Source organism: Eurosta solidaginis, chromosome 4 (assembly GCF_040869045.1).
Source record: "Eurosta solidaginis isolate ZX-2024a chromosome 4, ASM4086904v1, whole genome shotgun sequence".
In the NCBI taxonomy this organism is placed as follows: Eukaryota; Metazoa; Arthropoda; class Insecta; order Diptera; family Tephritidae; genus Eurosta; species Eurosta solidaginis.
The window spans coordinates 269,354,604-269,381,105 of NC_090322.1; the positions used below are offsets into that span (position 1 = coordinate 269,354,604).

The 26,502-nt window shown below is 36.6% G+C and overlaps 1 protein-coding gene across 2 annotated transcripts in view; it reads left to right on the forward strand.

Moving 5' to 3' along the window:
- The first annotated feature begins 3,626 nt into the window (after window positions 1–3,626).
- LOC137251463 (pleckstrin homology-like domain family B member 1) overlaps window positions 3,627–26,502 on the forward strand; it is a 229,946-nt gene continuing 207,070 nt past the window's right edge. For both annotated transcript variants that reach the window (XR_010953255.1, XM_067786084.1), the window contains exon 1: window positions 3,627–4,098. The gene's annotated coding sequence lies outside the window, so the exon portion shown is untranslated. The remainder of the gene's footprint in view (window positions 4,099–26,502) is intronic.

Here is a 26,502-nt window from a genome sequence, read left to right on the forward strand (position 1 = left end):
GATCAAACGTCACACCCAAGATTTTGGGGTGTAGGACAGTCGGTAGCATAGTGCCATCGACGTGGATGTTCAATATGGTCGACATTTGAGGCGTCCATGTTGTAAATAAGGTCGCGGAAGATTTAGTCGTTGACAATGCCAGGTTTCGCGAGGCGAAAAAACTGGAGAGATCAGGGAGATAGCCATTTATTTTATTGCATAGCTCATCGATCTCTGGTCCTGGGCCTGTGGCCATTATTGTGCAGTCATCGGCGTAGGAAACGATTGTGACTCCTTCCGGTGGTGAAGGTAGCTTAGATATGTAGAAATTAAACACAAGCGGGGATAGGACACCACCCTGTGGCACCCCTTGTTTAATTCTCCTTTGTTTTGATGTTTCGTTTCTGAATTGCACCGATGACTGCCGACCACCCAGATAATTTGCGGTCCACCTTTTAAGACATGGGGGAAGGGTAGACCCTTCCAGGTCTTGCAGTAACGAGCCATGGTTGACCGTATCAAAAGCTTTTGATAGGTCTAACGCTACGAGTACTGTTCTATGGTGGGGATATTGATTCAAACCGCAATTTATCTGGGTGCTAATGACATTTAGCGCGGAGGTAGTGCTATGGAGTTTTCTGAAGCCATGCTGATGAGGGGCTAGCTGCAAATGTGCTTGGAAATAAGGGAGCAAAATGGCTTCAAGCGTCTTTGCCACTGGCGATAGGAGAGATATCGGACGATATGACTCACCTACGTTAACTGGTTTCCCAGGCTTCAGTAGCGGGACCACCTTGGCCATTTTCCATTTCTCGGGTATGACAAAGGTGGAAAGAGACAGTTTGAAGACATGCGCTAAATATTTGAAACCCTCTTTCCCTAGGTTTTTAAGCATCGGCATGGCTATGCCGTCTGGGCCCACTGCTTTGGATGGTTTAGCGCGACCAATGGCGTCCTCAACATCTCTAGCGGTGATGGTAATTGGTGACGCGCTGAGTTTGTGCCACCATCTTGTATAGTTCCGCCCATGACGGACATACCTACAAACATACATAAAAATTCCATGTATTTTGTTTTTGTAAATTCGATGGACAAATGTCAAAATCGTACTGCGCCGGAAGTTGATGTATCAAATCAAATAAAAAAAGGTTATAATCAGCTGTCCCATGCTGCCACCTTGTATCGTTCCGCCATGGTTCCGCCATGGATTCATCCAAGACAAATCAAAAAAAAGAAGTTAAAGGCTAATTAAACTTCCTAGGCGCAAATTAAAGGGCGAATTAATGGTGACTTATAACCATACAGCCATAACCAGATAAAACAGCTGATTACACCTACTTTATGGAAATCAATGTAATCGAGTTAGCGTTATGGTATGTCACCATTAATGGATTACATTGATTTCCTTAAGATAGGTTCGATCAGCTGTTTTATCTGGTTATGGCTCTATGGTTATAAGTCACCATTAATCGGGCCTTAACGGCAAATTAATGGTGACTTATAACCATAAAGCCATAACCAGATAAAAAAGCTGATCGAACCTACCTTGGTTGAGGAATTCACAAAAATTCAATAATACTAGGTTCAAACACACACCAAATTGGCAATTTATACTATTTGGGCAATTTATTACGCAATTTGTCATATAATAAATTGTAATAATAAATTGCCAATTTAAAAAAAATTGCGTAATAAATTGCTTCAAACTGCAAATGCAACATTGTAAAGTGTGTTTATTGAGTATATTAAAAGTCAGTTTCGCATGGCTGAACTATATGGTTGGCTCATCTCATCAGCTGATTTTATGTCTTTCATTTCACTGGAGTAGGGACTGTCAAAAGAAGATGGCAAAGTCAAAATGAAGCCAAAACATTGAACACATTTTCTTACAACACACATACATTTCAAAGTTTTATGTTTTCATTTCATTCCATGCACCTAATACCAACACGCACATTTTGACAGTCTCAACAAAGATATGTTCTTTCTGTAGAGATGAGCCAACCAGCTATCAAATTACTATTGTGTAAGCTAAATAGAGTTGTATGAACACCACTCAAGTTAAATCGAAATAGCCTCAATTTATTTTTCTGTTTGAACATAGTATAACACATAATAATTTTTTATACAATTAGAACACATGTTTCATTTGTTGCGCTACTTTAAAAATGGGTAATAGTCTAGTTGAGGGGTCGACTGCTAATACGCTACCAAAAATATCGAGAGAGGTGTCAAACGACGCGTCTTGACATCAGTATTAATAATCCGAAGGCGGAAAATTCTAACGCGTTCAAAAGATATTAACGAAAAACCGAAAAAAGACCCGCGGGTACCTCCAAAACCGGGGTCGGATCCATAGTATTTTTGCGCAGAACACCTTTCTGCGTTGGAGGCCTTCGGCCGCGCTTATAAAAAATAACCCTGGGCTACGCCATTCCAAGTCCCGGTGTGTGGTATAACCATGGCTACCGCCACGGTGATGCACAATTTTTTTTGTGGGTACGAACACAACAACAACCACATCGAAATCGCCAACTTCAACTGCAAATATCTGCGGACAGAGATAAATTTTTTGTTTTCCGCGTTCTCGAGATTAATACGCGTCTTTTGACACCTCACTCGATATTTTTGGTAGCGTATTAGCAGTCGACCCCTCAACTAGACTATTACCTAAAAATGAATATTGTTCAGTGTTTTTGAGCAGTGTATGTCAAAATTTTCATTTGCACAAATTTCGTCGTTTTATATTTGCGCATGGCTTTTGTGTCATGTACGGGTCTTATTCAGAGTGGTCATAATTTAGAAATAAAGATGAAAACAATTAAAACTTTTTTAATTCATTGCTTCCTTAGCACTTGACTGCTAAAACACGCCCAAAATGTTAGGAGCTTTGTTAATACGGAGGGCGAACATTAATATTATAACCTTTCAATTTAAAAAATACATTTTACATGTATACGGCGCTCGTTACGTACGTTTCCATAAGCTTGTATCAGTTTAAATTTTTGACAGCGCACGTACCCTTTTAGTTTTTAATAATATTAATCAATAGTTGGCGGTTTATTAATAATGATGACCTTCATGTAATTACGGGGATTCTATTTTTGAAAAGGTGAAGTTCGTCGCGTTTATTTCGGGGCGTCAGGGCATTGTGTTTCAAGCATAATGCTAAAAACCAAACAGCGTCATCTATTTTTGCAAAATTTGGGTTTATTGAAGGCAGCTGGCAGCACCAAAGACAAGAAATTAACAAACTATCTTGTTCACTGATTCAACCGGACTTCTATGTGAATTTATCTGGTTCAAATCGTTGTTTTTGCATTTAAATTCAAAATTATTTTTCTGCCTCAGGATATATGCAACAGGATGATGCGTAAAGATGCGAAGACTTAAGATTTTTGATGCAGTATCATGTATTGGCAGATGAGATGATTGCACGCGTTTGTACGCGTTACAAACTCAAGCAATATACTGATCTTTCAGCGCACGATACAACATCGATACTCTTATGTGTTCGGACCTTAAAGCTCCGTCAAGCAATTTAAAGCTGCCATATGGCCATTTCCGATATATTCTATCGATAGCAAAATGTCGATTTTCTTCTATGAAGCAAAGTAGAATATAATATCGCTATTGTAAATGTCGACTTGTCGTGTTATGGCGGTGTTGGTTTTCAATGTCGGATAAATTTGTTTTGTTTATGTGGTTAATCAATTTTAATAAAAATAAAGTGTAATCTAAGAATATCCTGCTATATTTCCTTAATATCAAGATTTAATTTTTGTAATTTATATGTTTACCCACTGGGGGAAAGTTCAAAGTTAATTTAATGTGAAGCTATTGAAAATAAAAAAGTGCTAAAGTAGCTTCAGATCGGGTTACGCGCCAGCAACCAAAATGGAGTACAAGGCATTAAATGAAATTGTAATCAGCTGGCTTTCTTATCTTAAATGTCCATAGTTAGTGATATGTGAAGATTGAGATAAATAAGCAATAATCTTACATGTATTTTAAAAAACAACAAACTACATTTTGTTAAATTATACAATTCGAAGTGATCGACAACTTATTATTGTATAAGCCTAATTTTTCATGAACTGCTTATGAACTGAGCTAAAGGTGAGTTTATTCGCTGCTAACAAAAAAAAAGTACTAAACGACTTGTATTTTCTACAACCAACCAAACCGATAGTGCCCATTTTTGTTGTTGTAATACTAACACTCGTTGCTTAAGCCAAGAAGAAACTCCCTAGAGGTTATTCCGGGAAAATTTTAGAATAGCACCCCCCGAGCTCGGGGTAAAACTTGGTATCAAAAGAAAGAGGGAGTTGGCCCGATCACAAATATATATATTTTAAAGTGCGCAAACTTATAATTTAAAAGTTATTTGTTAAAATTTGCAAATTTAGCAAATTTCTATAGCACTTTAAATTATAATTTACACATCTTTCAAAACCTTAATCCACATTCATATCTAAATTCCATTTTTGTATATTTCACATTTCATTTTTGCATTGTTTTTACCAGGGATGCACCTTAACGTTAAGCTAATCGTTTATCAAAAAATTTCCACCGTTTCCGTTGAAACACTTCGAAATATTATCGATAAAGAAATTATCAAGATAAATTGTATCTCGTTTTTAACCGAAACGAAAAGCTTTCGTTAACGATAAAAACGTTAACAAAAACGTGATACTTTATGTTTGAATTGTGCTGGCAATGCTATAGCCATGGTGAAGCCGTAAGGTGGCAACAACGAGCGCACATACACACACAAACTCTATGTAATTTGTTTGTGTAATTCGTTGGTGGTAATGTCAAAAATACTCTGAGAAATGTTTGTACTGTCAAAATTCATGAGAAAAGTTGCAATCAGCTTGGCTAATGCTTTCACCTTTAATGACTCCGCCATCAATCAGCTTTGCCAGCATAGTTTGAAATTAATAATCAACATAAACGATTTGATTTCGTTTGGATATGGCAGAAAACGAAACGAAATCATTTCGTTAATTTGTCGTTCTTAACGTTAATAAACGAAACGAAATGACTTCGTTTCGTTTATTAACGTTGATTATCGTAACGAAATGATATCGTTTCGTTCGTTAAGCATGCCTGGTTTTTACTTATTATAAACGTTTTTATTAAATCAATTGCGCTTTTCTAGCAACATGCACATTTATATATATATATATTTTATTGATGACATTACAAAGCTGTGCTGCCACATAAACAACAAAAAAAAAAAACAAAAAAAATATTACCTTACCACCTTTCAGTTAATAAAGAAAAAGGAAAATATATATTTTTACTACTCTTTTTGAAAAGTTCAAATACCTTTCCGCGTAGGCGGCCTTCGGCCGCGCTTATAAAAAATAACCCTGGGCTACGCCATGCCAAGTCCGGGTGTGTGGTAAAACCGTGGCTACCGCCACGGTGATGCCCTTCTACGCAGAAGGGTGTCCCTCGCAGAAGGACATCACCGTGGCGGTAGCCACGGTTATACCAGACACCCGGACTTGGCATGGCGTAGCCCAGGGTTATTTTTTATAAGCGCGGCGGAAGGCCGCCTATTCAGAAAGGTGTTCTACGCAGAATTATTGTGCACGGCGCAGCCGGTGTTGGATCGGATAACATAAGAATAAACATAAGAGTAATAAGGTAATATCAGCTCGTTCACGAATGCAAAAAAGAGCTTTTTCAAATTTTTGGCATATAAAGACTAGAAAAGTTAAAGATATATATACATCAGATGAAAGGTATTTTTATATTTTTCGATTCTGCACTTGTTCCGTTTTTTAGATGTGGCAGCACAGATTTGTAATGTCATAAAATATATATACGTATACACATATAAAAGTTGTATACAAATTTGCAAGCTTTAACAACAAATAACTTTTAAATTATAAGTTTGCGCACTTTAAAATATATATATTTTTATATAACCTGGAGAGATCAGGGAGGTAGCCGTTTATTTTATTGCATAGCGCATCGATCTTTGGGCCTGGGCCTGTGGCCATTATTGTGCGGTCATCGGCGTAGGAAACGATTGTGACTCCTTCCGGTGGTGAAGGTAGCTTAGATATGTAGAAATTAAACAAAAGTGGGGATAGGACACCACCCTGTGGCACCCCTTGTTTAATTCTCCTTGGTTTTGATGTTTCTTTTCTAAATTGCACCGATGCCTGCCGACCACCCAGATAATTTGCGGTCCACCTTTTAAGACATGGGGGAAGGGTAGACCCTTCTAGGTCTTGCAGTAACGAGCCATAGTTGACCGTATCAAAAGCTTTTGAAAGGTCTAGCGCTACGAGTACTGTTCTATGGTGGGGGTATTGATTTAAACCGCAATTTATTTGGGTGCTAATGGCATTTAGCGCGGTGTTAGTGCTATGGAGTTTTCTGAAGTCATGCTGATGAGGGGCTAGCTGCAAATTTGCTTGGAAATAAGGGAGCAAAATGGATTCCACTGGTGATAGGAGAGATATCGGACGATACGACTCACCTATGTTAGCTGGTTTCCCAGGCTTTAGTAGCGGGACCACCTTGGCCATTTTCCATTTCTCGGGTATGACAAAGGTGGAAAGAGACAGGTTGAAGAAATGCGCTAAATATTTGAAGCCCTCTTACCCTAGGCTTTTAAGCATCGGCATGGCTATGCCGTCTGGGCCCAGTGCTTTGGATGGTTTAGCACGACCAATGGCGACCTCAACCTCTTTAACGGTGATGGTGATTGGTGACGCGCTGAATTTGTGTTTATGTGCGTGTCTATTGGCTCTCCGTCTATATTTGTCGACCGTAGGATGCATTATATATTGTCGGCAGAAAGCGCTCGCGCATTTTTTCGCATCCGACAGCACTTTGTCGCCAAAGGCGATGGAAACTTTGTCTTTGTGCTTAGTCGGATTCGATAGGGACTTTACGGTGGACCAAAATTTACCCACATCCACAGAGTGGTTACAACCTCTTAGGTGCTCCTCCCATTTCGCCCGCTTGTGTTCATCCACAAGCAATCTGATGCGTTGGTTTATATCCCTTATTTGGGGGTCGCCTGGATCAAGCTGTCTTATAAGGTCACGTTCTCTCGCTAAGTTTGCGGCCTCCGCCGGGAAGTGGGGCCGGATTTCGGGAATTCTCCCGGCGGGAATGAAACGTGCCGAGGCGGATTCAATGACATTACGGAAGGCACGCTCCCCTTGGCGGGCATCAGTCGGGATAGGGAGGGCAGCAAATCGGTTGTCTGTAAAGGATTTATATTCTTCCCACTTTCCTTTTTTGAAGTTTATGAAAGTGCGTTTTTCAGTGACGATGAAGTCGGCGGTACGCTCGAGCGAAATAAGTATGGGCAGGTGGTCGGATGCCAATGTTACGATCGGCTGCCAGTTGACGCAGTTTACGAGTTCTGCGCTCACTATTGAGATATCTGGCGAGCTGTGACAGCTTCCTACCATACGTGTGGGGGCGTCTCCGTTTATTGTGCAGAACGTCGTTTCTTCTATTTGATCCGCCAACATCTCACCCCTACTGTCCGCCCGCAAGTTTGAATGCCATAGATCATGATGGGCATTGAAATCGCCTAAGATAATGCGATTGTTGCCAGTGAGTAAGGCCCTGATATTAGGGCGGTATCCACTGGGGCAACAGGTGGCAGGAGGGATGTAGATGTTGATAATTTCTAGGTTTGCATCGCCTGACCGGACAGATAGGCCTTGACGTTCTAAGACATTGTCGGTGCGGTTGATGCCAGGATCAAATATATAATATTGCACAGAGTGGTGTATGATAAACGCGAGGCCGCCTCCATTTCCGCTCTCGCGGTCTTTCCTGTGGACATTATACCCAGAGCAGGTCTGCAATGCAGATCTTGCTGTGAGTTTAGTCTCTTGAATCGCAGCAATGCGGATGTTGTGCCGCTTCATGAAATCGACTATTATTATTATTTATTTATTATTACGGCGTTTTAAGCCTAAAACTAAGATTATTACAAATTTTTAAATACATTTTAATAATAATAGGATTTCTAGCGTTTGGGGTGTCGGAATGTATGAGATTCCGATCAGCACGGGAACTGGTGGATCCTGCCCTACTCCAAGACGTATGATTACCCAGTTTTATTATTTATGCTGTCGGAATGCATTCGATTCCGGCCAACCCAAAAGCTAGCAGCTCAGCAGAATAAGCCACTCTTATAGGACGGTTGGAAAGGACGTGTTTCCAATCCTCCCTGTACCAGCTTTTGTGTAAACATAATTAATTATAATATATCATTGTTGTAGGAATATACGTGATTCACATGAATACTCCAACTGTTTGTCTGGGACGATATTTTCAGGAATTCTTTCCTAATTTGATTGCGAGCAATATATGTATTTGACCTGATGCATAAGGTTCCTCTGTGTCTATTTGGATTGGCGTGTACGCTCAAGGATCAGTAACATGAAATACAGATACAAAATATTTTATCTTATTGGAAAGGTTTTGCAATATTCTAATAAACTTTTTTTGAAGGTGTTTAAGTTTTCACAATTTTTAACATGATTAGGTAGTTCATTAAAACATTTCAGGCCTTTGTAAAATATATTTTGCTTGTCCATTTCTGTTTTGAGAAGAGGTAATCTAAAATTATTATTTTCCCTGATTATGTATTTGTATTTGTATTTATTAGGCAATTCATCCCAGCACAACAATTTGGCAAAAATTATTTTACAGTGCTAGTCGGTAAAAGGCATAAAATAAGAACAATTTAAACTTGGAACTTAAAGCTAATGACTGTTCATTTACATAAACAAGTTTTACACTTAGGTAGGCTGGTAATTTACCATGCTTGATATAAAATACAAATTTCATACTATGGTAAAATATCAACTGTTTCACGCTCAGCCAGTTTAGTGCATCAAGCATACTCTTTATGGAAGTGTCGTACCTCACTTTCAATATAAATCTCATAGCTTTGTTTTGCATATTTTGTAACCTGTCTACTTGTGTTTCATTGGCAATAAAGAATATTGTAGGGCAATATAAGAAGTGCGGTTCTATGATGGATCTATAAACTTTCAACTTATATTTCTTACTAATAAGTTTGCACGATCTCTTCCAAAATCCAATTTTTTTGCCCATTTTGGCAACAATATAATCAATATGATCTGTAAACCTCAGTTTATTGTCAATCAGGATCCCTAAGTACTTAAATATTTTGACATCCTCAATGCTCGTATTCATTATTTTTAGATCAAAATTAAGTGATTCTCTATTGGTCGTCCTAGATAAAACCATGAACTTAGTTTTGTTAACGTTAAGCTTCCCAGTTAGTTCATTAAAGTTTAACTGCAAAATTCTGAAGTGCATAAGGGCAGACGCCGCCACTCTGGGGTTAAGTGACGGGTGACTACGCCTGGGTTGTGGAAGGCCAGCACGCAATTGCTGTTGTGGCCCTGGGACTAGGCGTCCTTGGGCAAGTATTGGGGTACCCGGATGATTTGGGTTTGCGACCTGGCAACATGGCGCGATGAAACGCGTCGGGGGGTTGTCGTCGCGGAGACCAGAACATCTAGGAAAGTGGCACCACCCAAGGCAGGAGCTGCATTAGGCGGATGTCGCAAACCTATATATTCTGTGCTGGCAGACGGTGCAAACGGAGGTAGGGACTAAGAGTTTGTTTCCCTGACCTGCACGATTGCTGCCGGAATTGCTACCAACTCTACTACGAAGGTAGTAGTTATGAGTGGTATCAGCTGTTTGAGCTGTTGGCGCCGTGGGGCGCGAGCAGCAGCGGGTACTTGTTGTGGCTTGCTGAGCAGCGGGGCTGCTGGAAGGTAGTGGGGGGGGGGGGGGGGGCGCTTAGGCGTAGACTACGGGACGCCCTTGGGCGTGAACAGCAAGGAGCCACAAAAGATTTATAAAAGTTACGTGGACGTCGGGTTTCAAGCCCAGAACAACCTGTCCGATGCAACCATCCCTTGCACGAGACACACTGAACAGAGTATGACCGTCCTAAAGATTCTTTTCCGGCAGATGCAGCAAAACCATTTCTCAGGAGACGGACCCGGATTGGATTCGATGCCTTCCCGGAGTAAGAGAGTATGGAGCAGTCCTGCTGCAAGGAGCTGCTGGGAGGATGACAATTTGTGGGAGGGACGAAACAAATTAAATGGGGTCATACTGAAATGACAGTCCTTGGTCGGGAAAAATCCCGAGTCGAACCGGTACATAGAACCGACTGCCTTGGGAAGCGATACACCAGTAATCGCACCCTTTTATCGAATATTGTTCCAGAGCAGTTAAGTTCTGCAGCAAGTATAACTTTCTCCAGCATCAAACTAAAGAAATCGATCGACTGAGCTAATGGCTTTGCTCAACGTCCTTTGCACAGCCGTATAAGTTTTGCTAGGAAACCAAATTCAGACATAGCGGCATATAGGCAGCTCCTTTTGGTAATGTCGAAGGAGGAAGGTGATGTGTGTCAATTATTTTTTTGCGGTAGCTTTAAAGCTATAAAGCTTTGTATTGCCCTTATCAACCCTTGGATCATCATCAATTGCGAGTTCGGGGTCATCAGCCCTGTGCGGTACATCGTTGCCCCCATTTAGGAGAGAAATGTTACCTCTGGACATCGGTTACAAGGTCGCCGTTTTCGTTCTTACAGGAGATTTCCCTGGACTTAAAATCTTGCGTCTGTCACTGGCTAGCAGCTCAAGCTCCTCTCTCTGACGCCTTTCTGCCTCTGTTTTTTTCTTCCTGAAAAGGCGTCTCGCCTGTAGGCAGTAACCAATTTTTTCCTCGGCGGCAGTACGAAGTTCTTTAGCAATGCTTCCACTGCTCCTGCATTCCGTCGGGATGACTTGTGCTCTCAGCCAGCAGGTGTGAGAGTAGAGTTGCGAAATAATTGGCAGTCTGTTGCGATTGCAGATTTTCGATGCCCAGCGTTTTTGTTCCTTTGTTTTAGCCGCGCAGAGGCGGGCGCGTATTTTGGCTCCGATGAGATAATGGGCCGAGTCGATGTTAGGTCCTCGGACCGTGCGCACATCTAAAACACTGGAGGCATGCCGTCCGTCTATCACAACATGGTCGATCTGATTCCTTGTGTTGCGATCGGGGAACAGCCATGAATATTGATGTATCTTTTTATGCATGAACCTCGTGCTGGATATGACCACGTTTCGAGCACCGGCAAATTCATGCAGCCTAAGTCCATAAGAGAGAAGTTTCATTGTGTAGGCTGAAATTTCCGGCTGTGGGCCAAAAAAACCTTTTTTGCGCACCCTGGCGTTAAATATGTACATATATTAAGGCGGGGCAGCGCTAAAGCGAAGCTCAATTTTTAAATGGAGGCAAACCAATTTTCGGGAAGAACAAAGTCTGCGGGGTATTCTAGTATGTATATATTTTTTTGTGCTTTGTTTGCGAAACGGTCTGATCACAAACATATTGCGGTATACATATGTACATACATTTACAATAAAATACCTACCGACCAACAGCATGTCCCCCAGCGGGTAAGGGGGTAAGAATATACCCGCGGTAGGTATGCCTGTCGTAAGAGACAACTAAAATACCAGATTCAAGGGGTGTGTAGCGCAATCCTTCAGGTTGCCAGAGCAATATATAGCTTCTCCAAAACCAATTGTCAACCTCACCTATCCGCGGCGAATCCTGTTTCACTAACAGACGAGACTCTGGCGACCCCAAGCTCCTCATGGAACTTGGGGGTGGGTAGGGAGGGGATGGCCTGAAGGTTTAATGTGGCCACATAAATCGTTCCCGAGATGGTCGGGCTAGCACCTTAATGGTGCGGTGGTACCAGAGCGTACCGGGTCTGCATCCGGCAAAGAACCATCACAACGATAACACTCCCCAAAGCCTTCGGGGAGCAACCTTATCGCTACAACAACAACAACACCAACAGCATGTGCTAATTAAGAAAACCATGCAACAGTGAAATTGAAAAAAATAAACATATTTCGTCATTTTGCTGGTTTCGTTTTTTTTTCTTCTCTGATTTGTGTTTGGTAGACTGGCAAAATAAACACCTTTAGCATGTTAAACATATTTCACACAATACATTCTAGAACTAAAAAGAAAACATCAGAAATAACTCCACAAAATGCACGCATTAGGGGTATGACATTCCATTCAAAATAAGAATATACTTATTTCTAGCAAAGATGACATTTCTAACGTCACATTATGACGTTCCAATTAAAAGGACACCTTTTTCAGGTTAAGTTCAGAAAGTTGCAATTGAAGTTCAGAAAATTACAATTTAAGTTCACAATTTACAATTGAAGTTCAGAAAAATACTGTAACGAATTTACTTGCAATTTCCCTTATTTGCAATCATCTGCTATCGTTCGAATCACTAAACTGTTGAATAAATAACTAACATATTGAATAATGGCCTTTATTAAAGTACTTCACAATAACATTTATACTTTGCAACGAATAGCTTGCTTAATTATACCAAACTGATTGATAGCTCAAATGAAACTGATTACTCGCTTCCACTGTTGTCGCCCTTTTATACTGTCCGACCTCCTCGTTGCATATTTCTAGGCTTTTCTAATTCCAGAACTTACTAGTTAGTTATAAATTTCTCAGCTACAACTACAGATGTATAATTTTTATAGCTTCTCTCATACCCCATGCGCTTGTATGTGTGAGCGACACTTCCACAATCACAATTGCATACCTTTAGGAGCATTTCAGATAAGATATCTGCATGTGCTTGTGCGTTGCTTCTCCGCCGCATGCACGCGTGCAGAAACGATATAATATAGAGACATTGCATAGACGAAAAATCGTGTGAGGCAAGCTTCACAAAATTCTAGTAGGTCACATTCACCACTTACCACAGCAGAATTTGTTAAACTACCACTGTCTGTATTTGTTATTTAATAATTATTTGTACACTTTTTATTCAGCTAATGTGTTCAGAATTTTAACTTTTACTCACTAAAACTCCGATCAGTGTATTTCTGTGCTTAAATTATGTTAAAAATTGTGTTAAAGTTTTTGGTGTGGTGAAAGTGACCTACTAGAATTTTGTTACGCTCCGCTGCTTTCCACCGAAGTTCGCGCATGCAACATCTTTATATTCAAACATTTTTGCGCGCGTGTGTAGACATAATGATTGAAGCTTGAAACACAATGCACTGACGCCGCGAAATAAACGCGACGAACACCGCCTTGTCAAAAATAGAATCCCCATAATTACATGAAGGTGAACACAATGAACGCCAAGAGCGAAATTTACGCGACGTCATTCTGCGACGATAGATTTATTTCTATCGTCACCGCCAGGCGATGACGACAAACATCCCAAGGATTGCTGCTGTTCAATTTTTTAAGTATAAAAAAAGAAAAGATAATATACAAAATCAAATTTTTTTTTCTTTACATATAATTTTCAATTTAATTTCTTAACATTTTTGTTTTGTTTTGTTAATTTCTTAACATTTTGGGAGTGTTTTAGCAGTCAAGTGCTAAAGCAGAGAATTAAAAAAGTTTTAATTGTTTTCATCTTTATTTCTAAATAATGGCCACTCTGAATAAACAGCGTCAATTTCGCCCGGCATTGTGTTTTAAGTAGACGAAATGTCTGGGCGTAATTTGAAAAATGTCATCGCCCGACGCGGCGTAAATCGTCGTCGCTCGGCATTGTGTTTCAAGCATTAATTATTTATGTGAATTCACGTCACTGCATAGCATCGGCTTAGAGATGGCAGTACCCCTTAGTGCCGCCAATTTTCGTAACAATACGATTGAAGTTCAGAAGTTCAGTTCGAATTTTCTGAACTTTAATTGTAATATTTTCAACTTCAATTAAAATTTTCTTAACTAAAACTTAAAAAGGAGTAGCAAACTTCAAAATCCCCTTAAGTTTTTTTTTTATCCATCATCAGTTAACGCCAAGTGGCACTTAATTTAACAGAAATCGTTGGTAGGTGTGTCATATAAAGTGTCAGCGTTAAACGAAGATAGTAAAAACGGCCCTCAGAGGACCTTCACATTTCACTGTTCGCGTGGAAAAGTGGCATATTTGTAGCGAATGTGATTATTCTGCACCTTTTGTTATCGTTCGAATCGCCGAACTGTTGGATTAATAACTCAAATATTTAGATCTTTTAAGCTAGCCCAACCGTTCCAGCCCAATCAAAAAACGAGACCGTACTAAATTGCACAATATTTAATGCTAATTTAATACGGGTTAATTAAATGTATTACACTTGTATTTTAAAAAGCTAGCCCAACCCTCTATATATTTTAAAATACAAGATGTATATTGGAACGATTTTCCGTCATCCTTTGTCAAATTTGACGAGTTCTATAATATGTTACCTTAACCTATTCCTTTGACAATTCCAAATCCCTTATCCAATCATTGAGTTGTGCTTGTGACAGAGTTTCTTTCGTTTTCCGTTTGAAATCCAGTACAACATGATGCCGCGTAATCAGATACTGCTGTTGACAATGAAACTGGAGCCGGAACTAAAGTTAAATTTGATTCTGGCAATGTAGCTTCCGTTGAATTTAGTTCTGGTAATGGCACTGTAGATACGCTCGCATAAGTTACTTTTGTTGACTTTCCAACCCCAAGTACTTTTGTAGTACAAATAAAGCAGTCTGTTGAATGGCAAGTTGGTTCCCTCCACTTCATTGGTGTATGTCGCCTAAATAAATAGTTGCAGAAATTGATCAAGTAAAAATTCAAGCCTACCTAGACAAAAAGGTTCCCTAGTTCTACAAAGAAAACACTACCTGCCTTAAAAATATGCTCTTGCCTGAAATGTACCTGGGTTTGAGAAAACGACACTAACAGTTTTTTGTATCTAATAACCCTTCGAAAATCTACCTGCTAACTAACTGATATACGAATACTAACACATATGTACCAGTAGGGTACTTAAGTAAGTATTAAATGGATATATTTACTTGAATGCTTATAACTTTTGTATTAGTTCATCGATTTTGTTGAATGGAAGCTTATTTTTTTGTAATAAAACAGAGCTTAGAGAGAAAGAAAAAAATAAAAACGTAAGGCGTAGCATAACCTGATTAAGGTTCAGCTGATCTTACTTATATATATATTGTAACGAATTCTGGGAACTTCTGATTATTTTGCACGATCGTATCGCTGAACTGACGAATAAATAGCTCCAATATTCAGTATTGCAATATGGTCTTTATTTAGTCTACTTCGGCAGTAGTACAATTACACTTCAATATCACGTACTTCACAATTGCGTGTTTAAATCAAAAATTACTGATTCCTCAGCTTGCGCAGCTTTTATACTCTCGGTTTTCTCGTTCGCCCATTTCTCCTAAAAGCCGCGGCACAATGACATTTTTCATATAGATGCGTTTAACACAAGCTTATGCATTCCAATAACATCGCCACAATCAACCAAGATGTTGCATTTGTAAATATGAAGGAACTTCAGAATTCAGACCAAAGTCGTTGGTTACTGCTTAAAAAGGACCAAAATTAAAAAAGGGACCCAGCGGCCAAATGGGTTTGGAAAGATTTTTTTTTGATACAAACGGACCAAAGTGGCATCCGTGCTCACCTAATGCAAAAGTGAAAGTTGCATTCAATTAAATGCGGTGGCTTCTGAGTGATACGGTCACAAACATGCAGACATACAGCAATTACCCTTCCATGAACAGATATTGACCTGTAATAGTGTTTTGAAATGTAGAGATTTTTTGGGCCTCCGTAGCAGAGCTGTAAAAAGATTGAATCAATTGAGTGTGCATTCTTTCAGAATTCTTTTAAAAATTTGTGATTTTTTTGGGTATTATAAATCTCCATTCCTGAATGTCAAAGCTAAAGTGTGTGTGTTATTGAATGGTAAAATATAATTCAATATAGAGTGTGAATGTAGGAACCATTCCCAATCTTTAATGAATGTAATCTTGAAATGAATGCACACTTTTTTGAATTCAGTACTAAATACTTTTTCCCTAAGGTTATTTTTTTGTATACTTTCATTGCCATCAGATATGTTAAATCAATTTAGGAGTTGGGTGCAAAAAAGGCGTAAAATTGGTCAATAGGAAAAATAGCCCCTTCTAACTAATCAAGTAGTTTAATATTTAAGAATTCATGAGCTTAACACCGGCTTATAATTATTGAATATCAATTATTATGTTTGTTTAAGAGCAACTGAAAAGAAAGAAGAATTTACTGATATATTACGATGGTACCATTGCGAAAACAAACAAACAAGTAGTTAATTATAAACCAAGAATATCTTAAATCATCTTCATGGTGTGTGAACATAAGGCATACAGAAATAGTACATCATTTATTTTGTATACTTCTTAATTGGGTTGATTTTTTTTTTAATTAATCGTGTGAGATCAAAAAATGTTAGGCCCTTGCGAGTTGATTGGTTTCCTTTCTAGGTAAATCTCACGGATAACTCGCTTACATAAAACCACAGGGCTCTTGATTATATAAAGTATTCAAAAGACATGAAGATATAGTCGAATTTGGCTGAAACTTCGCAAAGACAACCTATTGATTTTTTGCTCTATGTCAAAGTGTTACTACTTATTTTGCTATTGTTGTAAAATAGATTTTGTAAATGAACACATTATGCATTGACCAAATAGACTAAATTGTGGATATTTTTTTCGATAATATAACAAAAACAGATACTTGAGTTTAAGTCATTTAAATACATCAAAGTTTGGGTTAGGTCCCTCGGCGATTTCGTTGGAGCTTCCTAATTCCGAGAATTTCGATTTATTGACTGGCTCCATCGGACTACAGTTTTTTTACAGCTGATATTTTAACAGTGTTCGAGAATAGTCTCTCTGCCTATTTGCACGGCATTGGTAAAAGATTGTTTTGGTTGAATTCTATCTTACCTGAGCAGATTTGTATTCAATTTTTTCCATCTTCCTTGCTATCAAAAAAGCTCCAACTACCTATAGAGCCTACTTTAAATTACTGTAATTACAAACTATTGTGTTTAGAAGAATATTTTTCTTAGAAAATATGATATTACTATTGCAATTTGCAAACTCACATACCAGTATAGATACAGTATTTGACCATATACCGGTAGAAAGAATATATGGAGGAACTTAAAAAGAGCTTTTATAATCAGCCCGATTCTAAACAAAAATTCCGTGCGAGTTTTTTCCCTTCTCCCATTCCTCGTATTCTAAATAAAAATTCCTTGTGAGTTTTTTCACTTCTCCCTTTCCTCCTATTCTGAACAATGTTCGAAAAAGCGGAAACCGGTTATGGGAGAAAAGTAGGTATTATGAATGTGAGGGAGAGGGAGATTTCTCTGCCATTTCATAGGAGTTTTTTCACTTGTTAACTTAAAGGGAATGCATCAAAATAGTTAAAGGAAATTGGTTCTTTTAAGAAAGAACACTTATTTGTACAAATTTGTGCTAAAATATGAATGTATATTCTACCACAATATTCTCACTGTTAATACAACAACAACAACAACCGCAATAGTCTTTATTCTAAGTAGAAAAGTATATCATAAGCAACAGAAGAGCTCTTGGTATATTTGATGCAGCCATCCAGAAATTGCGCAAGGATTTTTAAGAAGGCTTAAATAGATTTTGGCATATGACGAAGGACGAATTCAACTCAACTTGGCCGCCAGAAAATTGCTTTGCTGAATGAAAGCAGGCAACTCCAGCGGATTTGTGTTATCCCGCCGTCTTCTTCTTCTTATGCTCCTCTGTTGATGTTGCTGTGGCACAAATTCATTACTCATTTCAGTGAATAACACATGAAATGCAATACTGTGCATTGTTTATATTTTATTTCTTAATTTCAAACAAATTTGCAACAATAATTAAACTTTTAAATTTTTTAAACGAAATAAGAAATTCGCAACGAAATTTCAATTCACAAAACAGCTGAGTTCGAAAATTCGAAATTCCTATTCCCCAATTATTCTTCTCCCTAGGAGAAAAGAATTGGAGGAATTTTTCCGCGGAAATAAAAAAATCCGCGAGAACAAAATTCCGCGAGAATATTTAGAATTGGTCTGAATGTATTGCCTTTTCTTCAATTGTTTAATCACCAATTGAAGGGGATGTGTGAAATAACGGTATAACTCAAAAATCAACCTTTTGAGAAAAGTGAGAAAAACTTAACAATACAGTTAAAAATAAATTTATAATAATCCTACTTGGTAAGATTTTAGATAGTATGATTCTTTGATAATAAAAAAAAATAAATTTTATATATACATAATTTTATTAGAAAATGGATGGTTTCTTTTTTTTTGAGTTATACCGTAATTCCATAGATCGAATATAAAATATTTTAATTGAGATATTTTATTAAACAAAATAGTAGATACATTAATAACCATTGTTAAATACATTATATTCTGTTATTTAGAAATGCTTATAACTATTTGTTATTTCTTTTTGTTATTTTTGGCAATCTTTTTTTTACTACTTTTATCATTTTTAAACTTTTTTCTATTTTTAACAATTGAGTTCTCTGTCTGCTTAGTCGTTTTTGAAACCACTTCAATTCTTTTATTTTTCAGTTCTTTCTGGTCTACGATATTGAATATATTTTCATACCAATTCGATTCTTCACTACTGCAACATTTTATTAGAGAGTTATACCGTTTTTCCATAAATATCACTATTCTTTTCTAAGATTCTAAGAAGTACTTTTTAATGCAAGCCTTTTATATGGCACATTGGCAACATTATTTAGAACGATGACAATTTTCGGAACAGAGATGTTGTAATATTTGTAATTTGCTTTTTTTATTATTAAATTTTTAGGAAAATTTCAATATGAATACTTTTCCAGTTAACTTCTTCGTACTTTATTGTCATTTAAATATGGAAAAAATGGTCATCACGGACAATAATTAAATTTTTGTGTTGATTTTTTGAAGTGGCTTTAATTAAATGCAACCATGTGATTTGGAGCGGGTTGTGTGCATGTACGACATTTTTCATAATTGATTGGTACTAGAAAAGTGTGTGCACACTCAGCAAAGGCTGCATCCATTTGAATGCTTATTCTGTGTTGAAAAATGTTTGTGTTTCATTCAATTACTTCATTCTTTCTTCGAATGAGTTAAGGATTACATTCTTTTTTTCCACTACTGAATGAAGAATGGGTTGACTTTTAAGCCACATTCCTTAGCAAGGAATGAATGATTGAAGAGAAAGCATTTTTAAATAAATGATTTAAAATTCACAGTTTTACAGCTCTACTCTTTCACACTTTAACTCCTGTGTGAAACCCGTTGGCCGTCTTAAGCCGGTACCAAAATTTATATGTGATACATCTTTCCTTGGTAATACAGCTTTAAGAGGTGAGACTGAAATAAGTCTTTTATTTGATTTACAACAACCATTTTAATGTATGTGTGCATAGACGTTGCAGTGTCACTTAATCTGTTGCCATAGGTAGCGTAACTTTGTTATATAGCTTCTTTGTTATGTTCTATGCTGTCAGGCGGAAGATTGAAGTGTTAAATTACATAATTTTTGTGTAATGATGTCATCTGCACTATTAAATGCGACTTGTCCTAAGTCTATGTTACTTTGCTTTCAATTGCAACATTCTTTATATTTGTTACTTTGGATGCATTTAATTGATGTGTGAACGAACATCTTCACTTACGAACTTGAATACGTAGGTACTGTACCGGCGAGTCTTTACCAAAGTTCCTCGACGGGAAAACAAACAACAAAATACATAGTTTGGAAAATTTATTTTTCTTGCGGTTACTGTTCGGTGTCCGCAATGCTCTCCCAATTTCTAGGAAACAAGAAAACAGCGCCACCCTAATATTGGTCGCGACTCACTTAGATCTCCCGGTCGCTATTGGCCAGATTTTAATTGTTTTTGTATTAATATATACTTGCCACACTGTAAATGCAATAGCTCGTTTTTATATTTATAGTAAAATTCTAGGGCTAAATTAAGGTATCCACATACATAGTTATGCATTTTTCTCCATTCAGAAAATAATATTTTCATAACACAGACGCTAATAATCACGTGCGGCTTATGCTTTCACACTAACACCAATTTAGCCCCAAAATGATTGCGTATTAAACACACGGTTGATAATAGAGGGGAGGTTGTGTAAGCAAGATACTTAATGTGCAGTTGTAAATGGGGTGCCAAAAATAGCGCTCTAGTAATGAGCATCTTTACAGGTGCGGTGCAAGAAAAGTTCAATTATTGCCTTGAAGATGACAAGAATTACTTGATAAAAAGAAGTTTTATTGTTTTGCCTACTGATGTCTACTTATTACTGAAATCGAGTATTATTACTATTTTCAATACGAAGAAGCGACAATAATAATAATAATTTAGTGCATTACTAACGTTTGATTAAATCATGGCGGAACCATACAAGTGACGGCCGGAAATCAGCTGATTGATATTTTTTAAATATGATTTTGACATATGTAAGTCCATCGAATTGCAAGAACCAAATACTGCACAAAAGAAAATTTGAATTCTATAATACTGCTAGAAATACTGGCAACTGGGTGGATTATAATGGCATAAAAAAAGTATATAAAAAAACTGTTATGTATAAAAAGAAGAAATATATGGAAGATAAAGTGCTCGATAGTGCAGGAGACATGAAGCGGATGTGGAAGTCTTTAAAACATCTTGCTGAGCTCACCGATGACAGAAAGGTCGTTAGCAAAATAGTAATTAACGGTGAATGCCTCGAGAAGGAATACGATATAGCCAATGCCCTAAATACATTTTTTGTACAGAGCATAGCTGAAATTAATGATAGCATTGAAATAATTCCAATTGCGGCAGAAACAAGTGTAAATAATGCAATTGAAACTTTTCAATTCACCGACGTAGAGTTAGATGATATAATGAACATTACTAAATCTTTTAGAAACAAATATGGTGGAAAAAAGCTTTTGTCGGAGGGGGTATTTAAAGATGCCATGATTTACATTGCTCACTTCTACAAAGATATAATAAATGAATCAATAAACAGTAGCATTGTTCCAAATTGCTGGAAAGTATCAACTATAGTACCTGCGGAAAAGGTCAAAAATACAGTAAGGCCAGAGGAACTGCGCCCAATTAATACGCTACCCGCAGATGAAAAAATTATGGAAACGGTGGTTAAAAATCAATTAGTGGCATATCTAGATAAATACCAAATTATTATACCTGAACAATCTGGGTTTAGAAAAAGCCATTCTTGCGAAACCGCACTGAATATGGTTATTGCGGAATGGAAAGAGGATATAACTGATAAGAAAGTTGTGATCTCAGTCTTTTTAGACTTAAAACGTGCTTTTGAAACTGTGGATAGAGAGGAACTGCTGAATGTTATGTTTAATAATGGGATAAGAGGAAAATCCTTGGAATGGTTCAGAAGCTATTTGAGTAATAGAAAACAGAAGACGATAATTGGAAGTGCAGTTTCACCGGTTGCTGATGTACATATTGGGCTACCGCAAGGTTCAGTATTGGCACCGCTATTGTTTACAATATATATTAACGATATTAAAGAATGCTTGAAATATTGCAATATTCGACTATTTGCGGATGATGCATTGATAACCATTAGTGAAAGAAGTGCGGGCTTTGCGGTATCGAAAATGCAAGAAGACTTAGACTCCCTTTACAAATGGCTATGCCATAGAAAGATGAAAGTGAACGTGGATAAAACCAAAAGTATGATATTTTGCAAAAATCAAAGCATTATGGGTGCCAATAACCTTAGCAATATTACTCTGAAGATAAGAAATGTTGAAATTCAGCAAGTTGACAAGATCAAATACCTAGGAGTCTGGATCGACAAAAACCTTAGATTTGGAGAACACATAAGTTATTTAGAAAACAAAATTGCAAAAAAAATTGGTTTTATGTACAGAACTTGTAAATATATTAGTCAACGACATAAATTATTAGTGTATCGATCAATTATTGAACCGCACTTTATCTATTGTCCAACAATCCTGCTATTAGCAAATGACACACAAATAAAAAAACTGCAGATACAACAAAACAAGGCAATGCGATTAATTTTAAAATGTTCGCTTAGAACACCAAAAACTACAATGCTAAATATGTTAAACTGGCTCAGTGTAAAACAGTCGATATATTATTTCACATTGAAATTTATACATCATATGAAATTAGGAATAACACCGAATTATCTGAACGGGAGAATACATTTTAATCATGAAATACATAACTATGGAACTAGAAGCAGCGGAAATATAAGACTGCCTAGAGTAAGAACGGAGTTCGCTAAGAAGACTTTAGAATATATAGGTTATAAAATGTACAATGAATTACCAAATGCGATAAAAGACTGTGAAAATATTAATAAGTTTAAAGCAAAATTATTTTTATACTGTAAGTCATTAAGCATGTAATGTATACAATTTATTTATAGATATACATATATATATATTTTTTTTTACCTTGAACTAGGTCTTAAAGACCGTAAATAAATAAATTATTATATATTATTATAAAAAAGTGTTTATTTATGTTTGTATGTGTGTATGCTTGCACCTTGTATGGTTCCGCCACGGGTTAATCTAAACGTATCGTCACTTCGTCGTCACAGATCACAGTGTTAGTTTCACAAATTGGGACCTTCTACGCCATCTGCACTGCATCCTTATCCATATTTGTATGTGTGTATGCCATTAACACAGTGATCTGTTATGACAAAGTTCTCGCAAACATTTTTGCCAATTCACAGTTTGAGATACATTTGAGAATCAGTCCATTTCTCACATTTCAAACGTTAGTTTTCAAATGCATTGATTGATAGCATTCCCAAGCTAAAAGGCACATTTTTAATATGGAATTTTTCTTTGTTTTCAAATTGAAAATTTTTGGATACTCAACTTTTTCTCAAACGAGAATAAAGCAGAGCGAAATGGAATATACTGTTGTGCCACTTTCGGTAAGCAAATTTATTATTTGCCTCACTTCACTTTTAACTCGTTTAGACTTATGCATAATGTAGTACAAAATCACTTAATATTATTAAAATGTATAAATACTTCCTTATTTTTTCACTTTATGTCCTACTTTACTCAATAAAATCGCTTGTTTACATTTCCAGCCAAAGTATGCAAATTAGAGATCGACGAATTATCAACGGCACTATCGATAGCATTGATTGTAAAATAAGCATGTTGTACTATGTTTTATTTTATTTTTGGGTTTCATGAACACTTATTATGTACTTTAAAATTTAGACACATTGGCGCAAAAAGTATTCACATTATTATTAACGAAAATATTTCATGATTTCGATGGTTTTCAACCAGAATGGAACGAAATGCAAGTATATATCAAACCATTCTCAAGTTGAAGAACAACGTTTGAGAAAAAGTTGAGAGAATATTTAGTTTCAAATGATAAATAATGTTGAATATCAAACTGAGAATTAATGTTTTCTCAAACATTTGAGAGAAAAAAAATTTCAAGTATTCTCAAGTTGAAGATCGACGTTTGAGAAAAAGTCGAGAAAATATTTTGTTTCAAATGATAAATAATGTTGAATATCAAACTGAGAATCAATGTTTTTCTCAAACATTTGAAATTTTTGTTTTCAGTGTTTTTTGGGCTATGTTACATTTTGTTTCAAATCATTTTATTTCTATTATTAGAGCTTTGGTTTTCTTAATTTATGTCTTCGAATTTATGTGATGTGTGCATTATTAGTTTTGACTTTTTTCTCTTTCGAAGCGGCATATGTCAAGTTTTCAGTTTGAGGTGTATTTCTGGTGCTTGGTGCTTTTTTTGATCCTATCACAACATCCACCAACGACGTGATCACATCACTTCATTATAAATTCATTAGGTTCAAAAACAATAGACATTTTTCCGCCTTGTTCGCTGCACTATTTACTTAACTACAGTTGTGGTGCATCTGTTACAAGAAGTCAACATCGATGTAAATTTGAATTCACTAGCTCATACGAATTTCGAGAGAAAGTCAAAACTAGTTTGCCGTAAAGTGTGATTATTGCGATAAAACTTCTACCATTAACAATTGTCACTTAATGTTTAGGTAGCACTGGCACAAAAAATAAAAAGAATAAATGGTTTGTATATTTTACCTCCACAAAATGATCCCAGAATAGTCTTTAAATTATCTCGAGAATAACCTCTAGGTAAGCGGTACTAAAATGATCCCCAAATGATCTCTAAAACGATTCAAAAACGTCTCTAAAATAATTGCGGAGACATTACAGATGCTGTTCCGTAATAAAGCCGAGGGAGTCTTAAAATGAAGGGAGAATCCTAAATAGTTTTGGAAACATTTCCCAAATAATACTGAAGCAGTCTTAAAACCATTCCAATAAGATCCGTTATTGATCATGAAAATAATAATACGCAAACGATTAAGAAATAGCCTGGAATGATTCATACAATCTCGAAATTATTCTAAAACAATACCGAAACGGTTCAGAATGTGATCTTCCAAAAAATATTGAAAAGATTCCAAAACAGTCCAGGAGAAATCCCACAATCATAACAAAATCTTCACCGAATATTCCCAAAAACAATTCCTAAATAGCTATCATCTGTATTTAATTAGCGAGACTTGCTCATATTGCTTTATACAATTGTTTTGTTGTTGATATTAGAGAAAAATTGCATAGTTTACAAAGCAAGTTTCGCTAATTAAATAGAGATGATAACATTGATATTGTGGCGAATATTAGCATCACTAAGCTGTTAGTAAATAATCACGCAACAACAAAAACATGAAGCAGCCACTATTATGTACGTGTACACATTGAAGCTAGCAACACTTATGTAGAAGGCGACGAAAAGCTATCTCACACAGCCGAGGTAGTTACTGACACATACACACGCAGATGGCTATAAACTACAAATATACATGTATATCACTGGTAACCAAGCAGGAGGTGAACCGTCTAGACCTTTGGAGAAATATGCGAACGAAGCAACGGAGAGTATAAAAGCAGCGCAAGCTGAGTAATCAGTAATGAGTTTGATTTAAAGACGCTATCAGTTTAGAAGTGAAGTATAATTGTGAAATATATTTGTATTACTCCCAAAGTAGGCTAATAAAGACCATTTTGCAATACAGTATATTTGAGTGATTTATTCAACAGTTTAGCGATTCGAACGTTAACAGAAGGTTTCAAATACGCGGAATTTCCCAAAATTCGGTACAATATTATAGCAAGTCTCGCTAATTAAATACAGATGATAACATTGATATAATAGCCGTGTTTTTTTACACGCGTATACGTTTGCGTGTAAAAAACGCTTATCCTCGCTTAGATAGCGTTTAGGAGACCCATCTAGCGGCAGTTGTTAAATAACTAGCTACAGAACATGTTGTACCGAAAAGCGCAGACACAACCCTCTTGTGGCCATAGTGTATAACATATAGCTGAATCAGTTGCGATGAATAGTGTACACACACCATTTTTAGAGGTGATACATAGAATTAGTGTAGAGGTGAAACATATACACATATTTCAGTTGCATCTGAGTGTTATGCGTATTGAAATTTAGTAGTATGTACTAATTTTATGCGCAGCAATTTCAGAAGAGCAGATAAAGTTTAACGCTTAGCAGTCCATATAAAATTTAATCGTAAACGTACAGAGATGTAAAAAACAAACACAGTTAATAGCTAACAGCGGAAGCACTGCTAATAAAAAAAATCAATGCTGTAAAAATCCATTGTTACTAAGCTTTTAAGCGCGCCTAAAATTTGCCAAACCATTTGGATTAAAACAGCATATAGATTAGTATGTACCTAAAATGGTGAATAAAAAGGAATAGGAACAAAGGCACTACTTAGAGACGAACTGCAAAGCGAGCAGGGGGGAATTCATATTCCCACTCAGCATTTAGGTGATTCAATTTTGAATTTCCCCACATATCAATACAATTTGATTACTCTTTCTGACTAAATAATGAGTTATCATACAATTGAACAACAGAAATAATCAAATATGCTTACCTTTGATGATCGAAAACTGAATATAGTTTTTCAATCGCATTTTGGAATCATATTTGAATCAAATGTATTTACTTTAGGTGATCAAAAATTTATAATCATTTTTCATTCAGCTTTCTGAATCTTTTATGAATATATTTGTTGACTGAATAATGAATTTTATACTTGTTGAAATTTTACTTTTCATTAAAAATTTTATTTTTTTCACATATTTTTTCAATCATGAAGCTAAGAAAAAATATATAAAAATTTTATTATTTATGCAAAAGATATTCCTCAAGACAAAAATAATGTAATGCTGCTCGTGAACGAAGATTTCCCCAACCATTTCTCCCCTTCAGCTTCCCAGAAAATACATAATGATTGGACAATATATACATAGGTTGTGAGCTATTTGAACCCCAGGTAAGTGAAACTATCTTGACATACCTGGATACGGCTTCAACATCCCGTATCGTATCCGTATTTTAAGATGCAGACGATAATGCTGATGTTGGATGTTGTAGTCGCAGGTATATATCGGTCAAGTTTGTTTGCGAGTTAG